The sequence below is a fragment of the Zosterops lateralis genome (genome assembly GCF_965231275.1).
Source record: "Zosterops lateralis genome assembly, chromosome: Z".
Lineage (NCBI taxonomy): Eukaryota > Metazoa > Chordata > Aves > Passeriformes > Zosteropidae > Zosterops > Zosterops lateralis.
The window spans coordinates 84,128,465-84,141,367 of record NC_139800.1 but is presented as its reverse complement, the minus strand read 5'-3'; the positions used below and the strand labels follow the sequence as shown (position 1 = coordinate 84,141,367).

At 39.0% G+C, this 12,903-nt stretch overlaps 1 long non-coding RNA gene across 1 annotated transcript in view; it reads right to left on the bottom strand.

The window, feature by feature from the left end:
- Positions 1-6,845: 6,845 nt before the first annotated feature.
- The window catches only part of LOC310922796, a 410,148-nt gene continuing 404,090 nt past the window's right edge, over positions 6,846-12,903 (bottom strand). The window contains exon 3 of the long non-coding RNA XR_014592490.1: positions 6,846-6,968. This is a non-coding gene — a long non-coding RNA (uncharacterized lncRNA). The remainder of the gene's footprint in view (positions 6,969-12,903) is intronic.

The window sequence follows — 12,903 nt, the reverse complement described above, 5'->3', positions numbered from 1 at the left end:
GCATCAATAGTTATTCAACCAGTTTCATCCTGAAATAGTTTTATCTGTGTTTTTTAATACCCTCCCTCATCTGGATTACAAGTATTTCCTAATCTCTAAGGGAAAACAAATCTGTCAGGAAAAAAAACAAAAACAAAAACAAAACAACAAAAACCAAACAACTAAAAAACTCTCTTCAATAATTTGTTTCCTAAAAACTTTTTATATTTTCAGAGGTAACAAATGAAAATGCAAAAAGCATAAAGAATAGAAAAAAATCCCTTTCACTTGCAGGTGTGAGACATCCATGTGGGATCTACTGCACTGGCTACACAATCCAGATGAATAAAGGGAATATCTGCACTGATGATGTGTTATTCATAAGCACGTAATTTAGAATATTCTGCAGAGGTGCTGTGGAAGTCATTCACATGGAGGGTCTCTAATCTTAGTCTCCCCTTTTTCTCCTAATTTCATGGATCTCACAGAAGCAGAAGGGGTGGCTTGGGAAATCATCTTTTTTTTTTCCGTGGGCATTTGTGCTGGATTTTTTTTCAATGTCAGACAACTCCAAGCTCTTGTTTGCCAAAAGCAGCAGAGAGCTGAGATTGTCACCGTGCTGGGAGAGCCAGGCTGAGGAAAACAGCTGCTCTGATCCATCATCTGCAGCAGCCTGACTGATGCTAAGTGCTCTTCAAGTATACCTACTATGAAACATTTTAAAAGTCCTGGTATATCATGCAGCTCTGAGAAATAATTATTTTTCAGGACAACTCAACCTTCATGGGCTCCTGGAAATATATATATACATAAACAAAAATGTATCTAGAGAAACAGATTTAAGTTTAATCCATTAAGTTCAAACTCGTGAAATGTTTTGAGAAGCTATTATGCATTAGTAAGTTGAATAAAGGTCAGTGAGAAGAGATGAAAAGGTTTTGGTTTTCTTATCTGTAATATGTCTTCTATTCTCTGGCAGACAAGCATACTTGATCAAGGATATTTCATCAATACAAGAGTATTAAGATTTGTTACGGGGAAAAAACTGAACTCAATAGATCCACACTGAAATGTTCTACATTGGGCTGGCAAGACAACAACTGAGCTTATAAATTAAAGAAAAATTTTACAAAATGCCAAAACTTAAATTTTAACCTGATATTTTAATCCTAACTTTGTTCCTGGTATTAATATTAGATTACATTATGTTACATTTTTAACAAAATTCTCTATTTAAACCAGCAAAGCAAACTTGCTTTACTCTTGCTACTTTGTGATATTTCCATTCTGTGCAAGTTCATTGGACAAATTAAACTCAGTGGGGTTAAAATATTTATGTCCAACACAAGCTCTCTAATTTTTTCATCAGTTGCTGAGCTTGTTTGTGTTATGCTGAAAGCGTAACTCTGCATGATCAGAGTGGCAAAGGAACAAGATATATGCATGAACCATATATAATGGATGTTTACAATATCCTTCTTTTCAGCTCTTCTATCTCGAGAGCTGCACAGTCTCAAGTGAAACACGAGTGTCTTACAAGTAAAGTTCTGAGATTCCATTTATTATTAAGCAACTTCTGCTTCAGCTTTTCAATCCTTTCATCAGACAAGTTTCATTGTTGCAACGCTTGATTGTTATTTTATGGCCAGGCTTAAAAATGACGTGATTCAAATTTTTTGTCTTGTATTTTTAAATACAGCAACAAGAGCAGGGTTCTTTCTGGATGAAATTATTTATGTGGTGGCAGAGATGGTTTGACAGCCCGATCAAAACCAAGGGGTGATGCATCCCTGCCCTGTCAGCCCCACACAGGAAAAATTATCTTCATCCCATGCAGTGAGGTGAGATTTGAGGGTTGAGGTCTGGCAAGGGAAAATACCCAGCCAGGTGTTTTCTTCCCTGTTCAGCAAGAAGTCAAACAAAAAAATCTCTGCTCCTGAGCTGCATAAATTTTTCATCATTACAGAGTGTGGACAAGGATGCCAGGATCAGCACCCAACGTGGGACACAGAGCAGTCCTCACTCATTAGGGAGAGAAAAGGGATTCCAGCTTTCTCAAGAGAAAAAAACCCAAAAAACTGGGTCACTTTTAACCTTCCTTGTTGGAAGTGCTTGACAAGAACTAAAGGATCCATTCCCTGAATGATTGAGGTTATGGGTGTGCTGTAAAAACCAGAGTCTTTCTAACAGAAAAGTCTCAAATGTTTTGTCATTAAAAAAAAATAGTAGCTTGCTTACAGTTCTCCTCTGGGCTCTCCTTTCTCTCAGGAAAAATGAACAGAACTTATAAAATGAATAATCTGAAGAAAAACTAATCCAGTTCTCAGAACTTAACCCCCAAATCAACAATTTGATTGATGAAAGACTGTTGGAAATCATCCCAGATCTAGAATGATCACACAGTTGCCAACATTTGAGGTCCTTAACAGTATCTTGTATAATAAAATGAGGGAAAACTTTTAGCACAGTTTCTTCTCTGCAGCTTTTCTTCTGTCATAATAATTAAGCAGAGACAATATTATGAGTATATTCTACCTATTTTAACAAGATTTACTGCAAAACATTGTGCTATTCTATTAATAGAAATTAGTTTTGAGCTACATCTCCAACTCCAAGTTCAGCAGAATTTTTCCCAGTAAATATTTTAATGGTCCTTACACAAAGCAAGGGGAAAAAATAATAGAATTATAGAATGGTTTGGGTTTGAAGGGACATTTAAAGATCATTGACTTCCACTCCCCTGCAATGATCAGGGACACCTTCCACTGTCCCAGGCTGCTCCAAGCCCTGTCCAGCCTGGCCTAGGGCACTGCCAGGGATCCAGGGGCAGCCACAGCTGCTCTGGGCACCCTGTGCCAGGGCCTCACCTCCCTTTCATCATTAGAGAAAAAGTTGTAGAAGAACTCAGTTTTACAAAAGGAATTTATATCTGTACTAATCCAGCCAGGCTATGAAACAAAGTGTTAAATATTTCATTTACATTTTGCTACAAATAAGGGATAAATAACATATCATCTTCAGGAAACACACAGGTTAAAGTGCACTAATTACTGGGCAGAGAACTTTCAGGCAGTTCTGAGGATGCCCAAAAAAGCAGAAGTTGCAGGGTAGTGCCATTCCAGACACACTCAGAGCGTCCCTGTGCCACCACGGAGCTCCTATGGCTGCTGTGGACACAGCTCTGGGCACTGCTGCTGCAAAGCCACAGCGCAGTGGGCACTCTGTGTGGCCTCTACAGGCTGACATTTCAGATAACTTTTCTCAATATTCCCTCCATGCATTATGCAGAGTGTTATAATTATATTTTTATAGCTGCTGGATCGGCACGGGTGAGAGTTTCTGCAAGATTGCTTTTCCATTTGTACATAGGAAAATATTGTCACAACCAGACTGTTAAAAATTGTTCAATTAAAAAGATCTAGCAAAGAAAAATTGTTGGCTGAACATATAAACAGGCATTATGCTTCAGTATAATAGAGGTTGTTTGGAGAATTTATTAAAAACATGTTACGGAATTAGGATTTCAGGTCAGTAAAAAAGGAAAGTATTTAACTACACCAAAACCTTTTCCATTTTTTAAGCTTCTTTTCTGACTGGATTTCAATCATCATTTCAAAGAAGTTCAGTGACTAACATTCCTGCAAACAGCACCCATTTGTGTTTACCCCTTTTTATGGCTGTTTATACTGGGAAAATTAAATCTCCCGAAAGAAGCTGACAAACGTGACTCTGGTGTTTGCTCTGGCAGATATTATCTGTAGACAAAGCTCTGCTTATCTCCAGGTCTTCTCTGCTCTTCTGATTGCAATCTCATTTCCCTTGTCCTTGGGATCTCATGTCTGCCACGACCTTCAGCTTGTTAAATATTCAGCGGAAAGTTTATGGACTTTCCCATAACCTTGATTAAAAGCCTATGGGGAACCTGAATGCTGAAAAATAGCCCCTCGCTTGAAAAAAAAGAAACCTGACTACACTGTGCTGATTTCTGTTTCACTAATGGTATTTATAATCAGCAGTCACTGGCACGGAGTCGAGGCCAGAGGAGAAAATGATGAATCGAACTTGCCCGTTTAATAATTATTGTATTATCACTACCTAATTTCACTAAGAGGAATTTTTGGTAGCAGTGTTGAGAGGGAGTGGAAAATACATAAGAAAAAAAAAATCAAAAGAAAAAAATTTAAAAAATTCAAAGAAAGCAGAGAAATATTCTTTATAGACCTGCAGTTTGTTTTATCTTTGACCCCTTTGAAAAGGGACCCTGTCACTACTGTGAAGAAGGGAGTTTTTGTGGATTTAGGTTCCTCCATCCCCAAAGAGTTTCTGCAGCCCTGCTCTCCACCTGGAGCCTTGCCAGTGCCTTGGATGTGTGGAAACAAAGCCTGCAGGCATTCCGGGTCCACCACGTTTTTCCAGGGAAACATGACAGGAAAACAAGCAGACAAGCAAATCGTCCAGGTGCTTTTCAGTGTTTCCTTTCTGTTGGAGTAATTAACACTCAGAGCCAGATGAAAAACAGCTCATCGTGCTCAAGGAAATATCTGAGTCACTGCTGAGCATCTTTAAAATTTTTAGATAGTACAGGAGACTCCCACCCCCTCAATCATTTACTTTGTCATTGTCTTTTTTCCTAATCTTGGTCTTTGTTCCTATTTCAATAATGGACAGAGATCTTTTATTTTATAATTGTCAGGGTGATTAAAAACCCATCAGGTATTTTTGTGCTTAATTATTATATCCTTCCTGCTTTAGGCTTCAAAATAATTTGTTCTGAGTGATAGACCTATTTCTGATCAAGACACACTTAAATGGAAGATGTCAAATTTTATTGTGCCTTTACAACTATATCAGTACAAGATGCAGTAATTTTCTTCATCAGCACTTGGAAATTATCTCAAAATGGGAGGAAAAGAGCATAAAAGACAAGTAATGTCAAGAATTAAAACTGTGTTTAAGCCCTAAGTAGAGCTGCTGCAGGGGATCCTGTATTGCCAAACACATCAAAAGATTTGTCACTTGACACTCAGACGGTTTTGTGAAGACAGATGACTGCATCATATCCCAAGTGCAGTGGGACAAAAAAAAAAAAAAAAATCAAACTAACCTTGCACAATAAATCAGATATAACATCATGTTTAACATTTCAATGTCTTTTTTTTTTTTTCCCATAAAAGACCATGAGCCAGTGCTTTACTTTTAATTCTTTCTCAAATGTATAATAGCAGGATGAATGAGATAGAAATTCTAACTGTCCCAAGGCTCTTATTTCCAAGGAAATAAGGGAAATATTGCTAGCCTCAGGAAAACTTCCCTCTTCATCATATTTGATTACCATAGATCACAATCCTTGAAGAAATTATAATGAAAATGAAAACATATGTTTCTTTCATTATTACTGTCTCTTGTCTAATTGTCCTTGAACTGAAGTGACTTTATGTACAGTTCTGTTTGCTATATACAATTTACAAAGATGTATATACAGATTATATTAAACTATAATCATGCCTGCCTCTCTGAGTGGATTCCCCATGTGCTGCATTGATTGGGATCCCTGAATAAGATGCAAACCACTGGAGAGGTTTAAACAGCTATATTCTTTCTAAAGTACTCTTTAATTAATGTTGTCTAGAGCACTAATTAGGAAAGCTTGTAAAGCCTAAAGCCTGAAAACACTTATGCACCTACTTAACTGTGCTCGTTCAGGGTAGACCCACTGAATTCACTGGAAGTGCTTGGAGTAGGTGACTTAAGTAAAGGAAGCAAAGGCTGCTGCAGGTTAAAAGCTGAACCAAAGCCCAGCTTTTCAGGGCTGTGTCCAGGCTAGGCTTTAAAGCACTTTTGCCCTCTGATGGTGCCAATCACAAGGCTGCTTGCAGGCCCAGGTCTGTCTCTCCCCAGCAAAGCTCCCTGCCAGTGTCTTGGAGAAAATGTTGAATGAAGCAAAACGGAGCCATCAGTCAGTGGGAGATGAGATGTATGCATCTGCAGATACATATGTTGAGATGCAAAAGTAATTTGTTCACATTATGAAGGCAGATAAATATGCAGAGATGTGCACATATGCAAGCAGATCTCCTCTGCAGTGGAAAATACTGACATTAGAAGAAAAGCCAAATTACTGTTACTGTCAATGGAGAACTCCTAAATCTCTTTAAAATAGAATACTCACATTCCTAACTCCTTGCCTTTCACATTATGAACCATTTTTATTTTGCTGAACAGATTCCTGTCTGTTTAATTAACAGCTGCATACAGGAAAAAAAAAAATTAACTTTTTTGGATTACCAAACTTCCCATTTCTAAGTGAGAATAGAGGTTTTTGTTGAGGTCACTGTTCCTACACACACTCCGCAAATCCCATGGTCCTACAATTCAGCCCAGTAGCGGGATCACTAGATCCTCCAGGCAGAGAGGGATGACAGGAATTACCCCACACATTCACACACTCAGAGCTAATTCTGCCTTCATTTGTACATCCATTTATTCCTAAAGACCTCAGGAGTGGTGCACTTCCTGACGGGATTGAAAACTCATTTCACAGGAGGTGTGATTTGCCTGGAACAGCACCACCTGATGCTGCAAGGTGTGGGAAGGGGATTGTTTGCACTGTTTGAGGACCACTGAGCCTTTTCTCACCGCACACAAAAATGATGCATATCTGCAGTCCATTTCTGTAGCTGCCTTACAAAATGCAGTAGTGACTGGGGAACTGAGAGAATACAAATGAGACATTATCATTTGATCTACAGCACTTCCTTAAAATTCCAAATCTTGCCACAGGAGCTCTCGTGCATGCTGAACACCATCATCATTAGATAATTACTCATTATAAATGAGCACAGGCTAAAGCCAGGCATGCTGTTCAGCTTTCCAAGCACACACAAGTTTCAATGTTAAAATGAAAATATAATATAATTCAAAACTCTTTTTTTTTTTTTTTTTTTTTTTTTTTTTTTTTTTTTTTTTTTTTTTTTTTTTTTTTTTTTCCCCTGATCAAAGGTGCTGAATTTACATACAGGTAGTTTGTTTTCCTGGTGACTGGGGAAAAATCAGTCTCTGTAGTACTCAGTCGCTGCCAGAATCTCGATGTAAAAAGATTATTTCATTGAACAAATTTCTTCTTTTCTGCTGTACATTAAAGCTATAGGGGTGGTTGTACATTAAGAATGGTCTTTTATCTAGTTCTGTCACTGCTGAAAATCCAAGTACTCTCTTCAACCACCCAAAATGCCTGCATGTCCAATTTATTTGTATTTATTAATAGAAGGTGTAATTTCAGAAGTTCTGTCACTTTATTTATTGGACTTCACAGTGAAATTTGGGCATGGCGGTGCCTACTACAGTGATGCTCAGAGTTTGCTAATTTATTTCTTGGTGTTCGTAATTGCAAATAGCAACTGTATTGATTTATAGATTGATAGTTCTTGCTATTAACCACTTCACAGAGGCACCACATCTGAAAAAGATAATTTTGGGGACCGATCCTCCCTTTGTGAGACAGAACCTGTGCCAGGTGTAACCTTTACCCCAGTGCCCCTGTGGACCCCAAAGTCAGACCAGAAAAATGAATCTGTCAATGGGCAGAGCAGGACTAACCAAAATCTCTCTAACACCAGGGACTCATCCAGTGGTAGACAGATTTCTAGATGAGACCCTGGGTGCCAACAAGGGCCCTGCTCAAAGGTAGAGCTAAGTTTGATTTGTTTGGGGAAAAGGATATCACAAACTCATCATTCTGCTGCTGAATATGTGACCAGGCTGAAGCGTATGAAAGGAAAATCAGGAGAAAATCTGTGCTGCCTGGGTGAAATGCTCTGTCCATAGCTTCAAAGCTCTTTTTTTCCTTCTCAGCCATTCCTCTGTCTGCTCTATTTAATCAGGGCTGCAAATTGCCTTGTTCACTCAGGGCTGCTTGTATTTTTTTTCCAAACAAAGCAGTACAATCAATGCAACATTACTGGTGCAGTTTATATATCTTACACATGAAACCAGGGTTATTTTCACATCAAATAAGCCAGGTCTTTTAGCTCAGTATTCTCAAACAGTAATTTACAAATACATTTTACAACTTCTTCTGGTGTGAGGAGAAGTTACATAAATTACTGACACAATGGGAGGAAAAAGGTAAGATCTATCAAGGTCTCCAGAGAAAGATGTCTTACTCCTACAAAACAGAAATGAGAATCTCACTTTCAGCTGAACTTCTCTTCTGGAAAATTAACATTTTTGGATTAGAACTAAACATTGGGGTTTATCTTGCTGATTTTACAGTTTTCTATTTCAGAGTAGAATCTTAACAGAAGCTCAGAGAAAACACTTCACATTCAAATATGTTCCAGAAATACCACCAATACTTGAGTAAAAAAACCAAAACACATTTGTCTTCAAAGAGATTTCTGTTGAGAGGAAAAACTGGTTTACTTTCCTCTATTTGTTACCATGGACATCTAAATAAAGAAAGTATATATTTACTGGAATCAGCTCCTACTGCTGTGGGAAAAAAAAAAAAAAAAAAAAAAAAAAAAAAAAAAAAAAAAAAAAAAAAAGAAGTAAAGTTGCTATTTGCCTTAAAGTATGTCCCTCTTCTAGCAAGAAGCTGCACATGCTGCAAAGACCAAGATGATTTGAATCAGGTACATTTGGAGGAAATACCTGAGAAAGATCTTGTCTCAACAGAAATACTTTAACAATGGAAAACAAATATACTTTAATTTTATATATATATAAATATATATATATGTGTGTATATATAAATATATATATGTGTATATACACACACTGACATCAGATTTAAAAATCTTTTTATGATGTATCTTGAATATCTTGATATAGTCACAACTTCAGGTTTGTAGGCTTTTTTTCTTTTGTGTTTTTTTTTTCTTTTTTTCTTCTTTTGTTTTGTTTCTTTCCTTTTTCTCTAGTCTCTTTCTTCCTTTGTACCAGCTCAGATTGAATGAGAAATGATATCTTTAACCTTGAGATCCCTGTTCTTGTTGGTTTGTGTCATAATCTTATTATTTAGAAGCAAATCTTGCTATTTAACATCTCACCTCAGCATGCAAAGTGCTGATGGATTAGAGAATATTTCCTGGGGGGTAGAGGATAGAGTGACTGTGAATTAGAAATGCAGCTGCCTGGCTGTGCCAGTCTCACAGGAAAAAAAAACTCTTTTTGACCCCTCTGTTTACTCTGCTGTGCTTATTTGCAAATTGTGCATTACAGGTCAGAGACTGTTGAGTACAGAACATCAGAGCCAGTTTCTCCCAGTGACTGTAAATAGTAGGGTGCAGTTACAGTTTAAAGGGCAATCAATTTTTAAAGCATAAATGAAGAACAATTCCATTCTGTATATTCCAGAGCCTCATCACTGCTGCAGTTGAGAAAATCTCCTGCACTCCAGCCCTGTTGGGCAGCTGCTCAGGGCTGGCTCCTGAGCTCACAGAGTAGATGATCTGTAATACAACTGCTGATCCTTTGGCTAAAGAGGCAGGATCTTTCCTGATGTGGGATCTGTCCCACCCAAATTTCCTGGAGAGTTGTTCAGGCAGTGGGGGGTGCAGGGAGCACCTCGTGTCCCCATGGCAGTGACAATCACAGGCACTGTGACAGGCTCTCACCTTGGGAGATGGGGCAATGGCTGCAGCACCACCCTGGGGAAGGCACCTACAAACAGCTGGCAGCACTGAACACAGGCATTGCTGAATTCCACTTGTCCCTGAAATATCCTCAGGGAACACAAGGATGATGGTGCATTAAAAAATGCACTGGAGTTACAGCATGGTGCCACAGAGAAATCTGCTGTGAGGGAAGTGAGAGCTCTGTCACAGTTAAAAGTTTGGTTTGTTTTTTCCCCCATGGTCATGAAATGAGGCTGAACCAGCCCCTCCATTTCAGACTTGTTAACCTTCTGTCTTGATGAAAATTAACAGCTACGGTTCCTTCTGAATAAATTCCGTGAATTTTACTGGATAAAGCATTCCTCTATTCCTGTCAAAGAGTTGTACAGCACAGCTGTTTTTTAACAAATCCCTATTTTTACTCGCTGACATTTGACTATCATTATGTATATGAGATTCTTCAGCCTGCGAAGCACGTTCTAACAAGAAATATTAATGCCCCCCCCCCATTTACCATCTTTTATCCCTATTCAGCAAGAATAGGTGTTATACAAAAAAGAAAACATCTGCTTTCTTGTATTATGATTTCTCTTGAACTCTTTAGATTGGAGATACAAAGTTGATAGCAGAGGTTAGAGATGAATGCACAGAGCAGAACCATGTTTTTGTATCTGTGTTCCAAAGGGAAAACAAATCCTAAAATTCAGTGTTATAGAAAGTATAAAGAACGAATTGCGAGGGAGCTTTTTATTAAGACATCTTTAGTGGCTAAATTATTATACCTCAAGTTTTGTAATTCCTTATCATGATTCATTCCTAACACAGGTACTGGAATAAACTCAGGGAGTTTTCTCCTTTTCCATGCTCTGAAATACCTTTTAACTCTCTTGGATTTTGTAGCTGCATTTTCAATCTTTAAATTTTTTCTGCCATTTCATTGGATTATGAGGATGTGGACAGCAATAATCCAATGGCAATCCTTGGCAATTTCAATCCTGCAATGTGAAACCTCCCCTGCTTTGGAGGGCTGTGAGCGAGGAGCTGAGACTGCCGAATGCCCAGAGACAAACCCTCCACGGAGAAGTTCTCAAAGCCTCCCTCCATGGCCCTTGCCTCAGCTCAAAGACACAAAACCTCCCCCTGCATTATGACACAGCGAGTCAGCCTCTTGTTAGAGACACAGCAGCTGCAGCTAAGCCTAGAGAGTGCTCTCATTAGGTTTATCGAGCAGTTGGGTGTTGGCGCTGGAGCCCTGCTCTGATTAGCCCTGCCAACATTCCCTCGCTGCTTTCTGCTGCTGTGCCAGCTTCAGGGTGACAGGGACAACAACATCTCTGAGGCTGGGACAAGGTTTGGCAATCTGTTGCTTTCTGACACAAATTAAGAGCCAGGAGTCATACAGTGATCCAGGCAAGGATCTGGGATTTCCCAGAAATAGCCCCAACTGTATCAGAAATCAGATGATTTCAGGGGGAGGAAAGCAAATAAGAAATAATTCTCCTTGTCTAACTCCAGAGTAATTGACAGTATTGCACTTTTTAAATGTTTCTGTAGCTTAGCAGATATGAAAGAATAAAATGAAATGAAATGTAGGAGGAAGTACCTCATCCTAAAAGTTGATATCTTTTAATTATGAATCCTTTAATGGAAAACTGGACAATTCAATATCCAAGCAGATTATTTAACTGTTTTTATGCTTTAAAACATGCAGATCACACTGTAATAATCTAAACCCCTGATTCTCATATGACCCTACATACAGACACAACAAATGCTCTTCCATTCACAGGACAGAGGAATACAAGGTAAAGGACCTGTTTCATTTACAGCTGGACCCTTTTTTTCACAATACTGTGAATACCTTCCAGGTCAGGGCAATCTGGGGGGTTGATGGGGAAAGATTCTTGTGATCTTCACAAAAAAGAGAAATAAGGACCTAATTTTAGAGACAGAAGGATGAGAGGTCAACCCCAGTAGAATCTGTAATCAGTGATATTTGACCCTCAGTAAAAAAATGAGAATGTACATAAAGAAAAGCTTTAATATCAGTTCTAATGAGATAAAAATAATTTCTGCCTTTATAGTTTTCAAAGTGCTTTCTCTCACCACTCCTATTTCCTTTTATTGCCACTGTTTTTCTTTATATATACTACAACTAAGGAGATGAGGCAAAGGTTGTCTTTTTATTTCTAAATACTTCTTTGGTGTATGATTAGTGTGTGACATGAATAAAGCCTTTCTTGGTAGAGAAAGGTTTGCTTTCTTTTATAGTATTAGATGAGGTCCAGACTTTATAATATCTCACCCTATAGAGGACACATCTTCTGGGACACTGGGTTTGGAACATCAGTCAAGATAACCAGATGAAAGAACAACTATTGAAATAGTATGACTGTTCTTACTGGTGCTTCACAGACACAGGGTTATTTGGAATGAGAGGAACTGAAGTCCAGCAAGCCATACAGCCATGCCCTTTTCCTGGAAATAGATGGATCAATTGTTGCTTCCTACTATTATTTTATTATTTTTACTATTATTGTAGAGGGAGAACTTTAATTTGATGGGACAAGGCTTTAAGCAGAGCTGGAGGAACTGCAAGGACAAGGATTGCAACAGAGCTGTTTGGCAGCAGGACATGGCAGGAAGCAGAGATGATTCCAAAGCATGGAGCAGAAAAAGCTGAAGGTGCTGTGAAGTCCTGCTCCACCCCACTCTCCCACCCTGTTATCCCATCCTAGCCAAGCTGTTTGAGGTGTATCAGTGCTGCTCACCATGGCTGAAGGGACACAAACCTGAGGACACAAAAGCATTTGCAAAACATAATCCTCAGGTCAGTGTTACTGACCTCATGGGTGCAGCGGAACATTTGCCAGGCACCTGATGGTTAAACAAACTTCTGACCCTAGGGACCTCCTTGTCCCAGCGATGCCTTGCATTTTAGTTGTCATGTATTTCAGGTTCTGTGCTGCCCAGGGGTGCAGCTCTGAGCTCACAGTCAGTGTCACTCAGCTCTGCACAGAGCAGGGACACAAAACAAATCCTTTTCCTGCTGCACACCAAGGACAACTTTCAGGCCCAACAGCACAAACAAGGGTGGCTGAAGGGAGGAACAAGAAGGATGGGAGCTCACAACCTGGAGCTGGAATTGGACAATTAAACCCCAGTATGCAAATGGACCAAAACTTATAAAAGTGTGAGACCTTGTGACCAGTCACTCATTTTGTGACCATTTTGGGTCCAACTTGTGTGTAGCCCTGGTCAGACCCTGTCCTGCCCAAGGTGTGTCCTAAAGGCTTTCAATAAATTC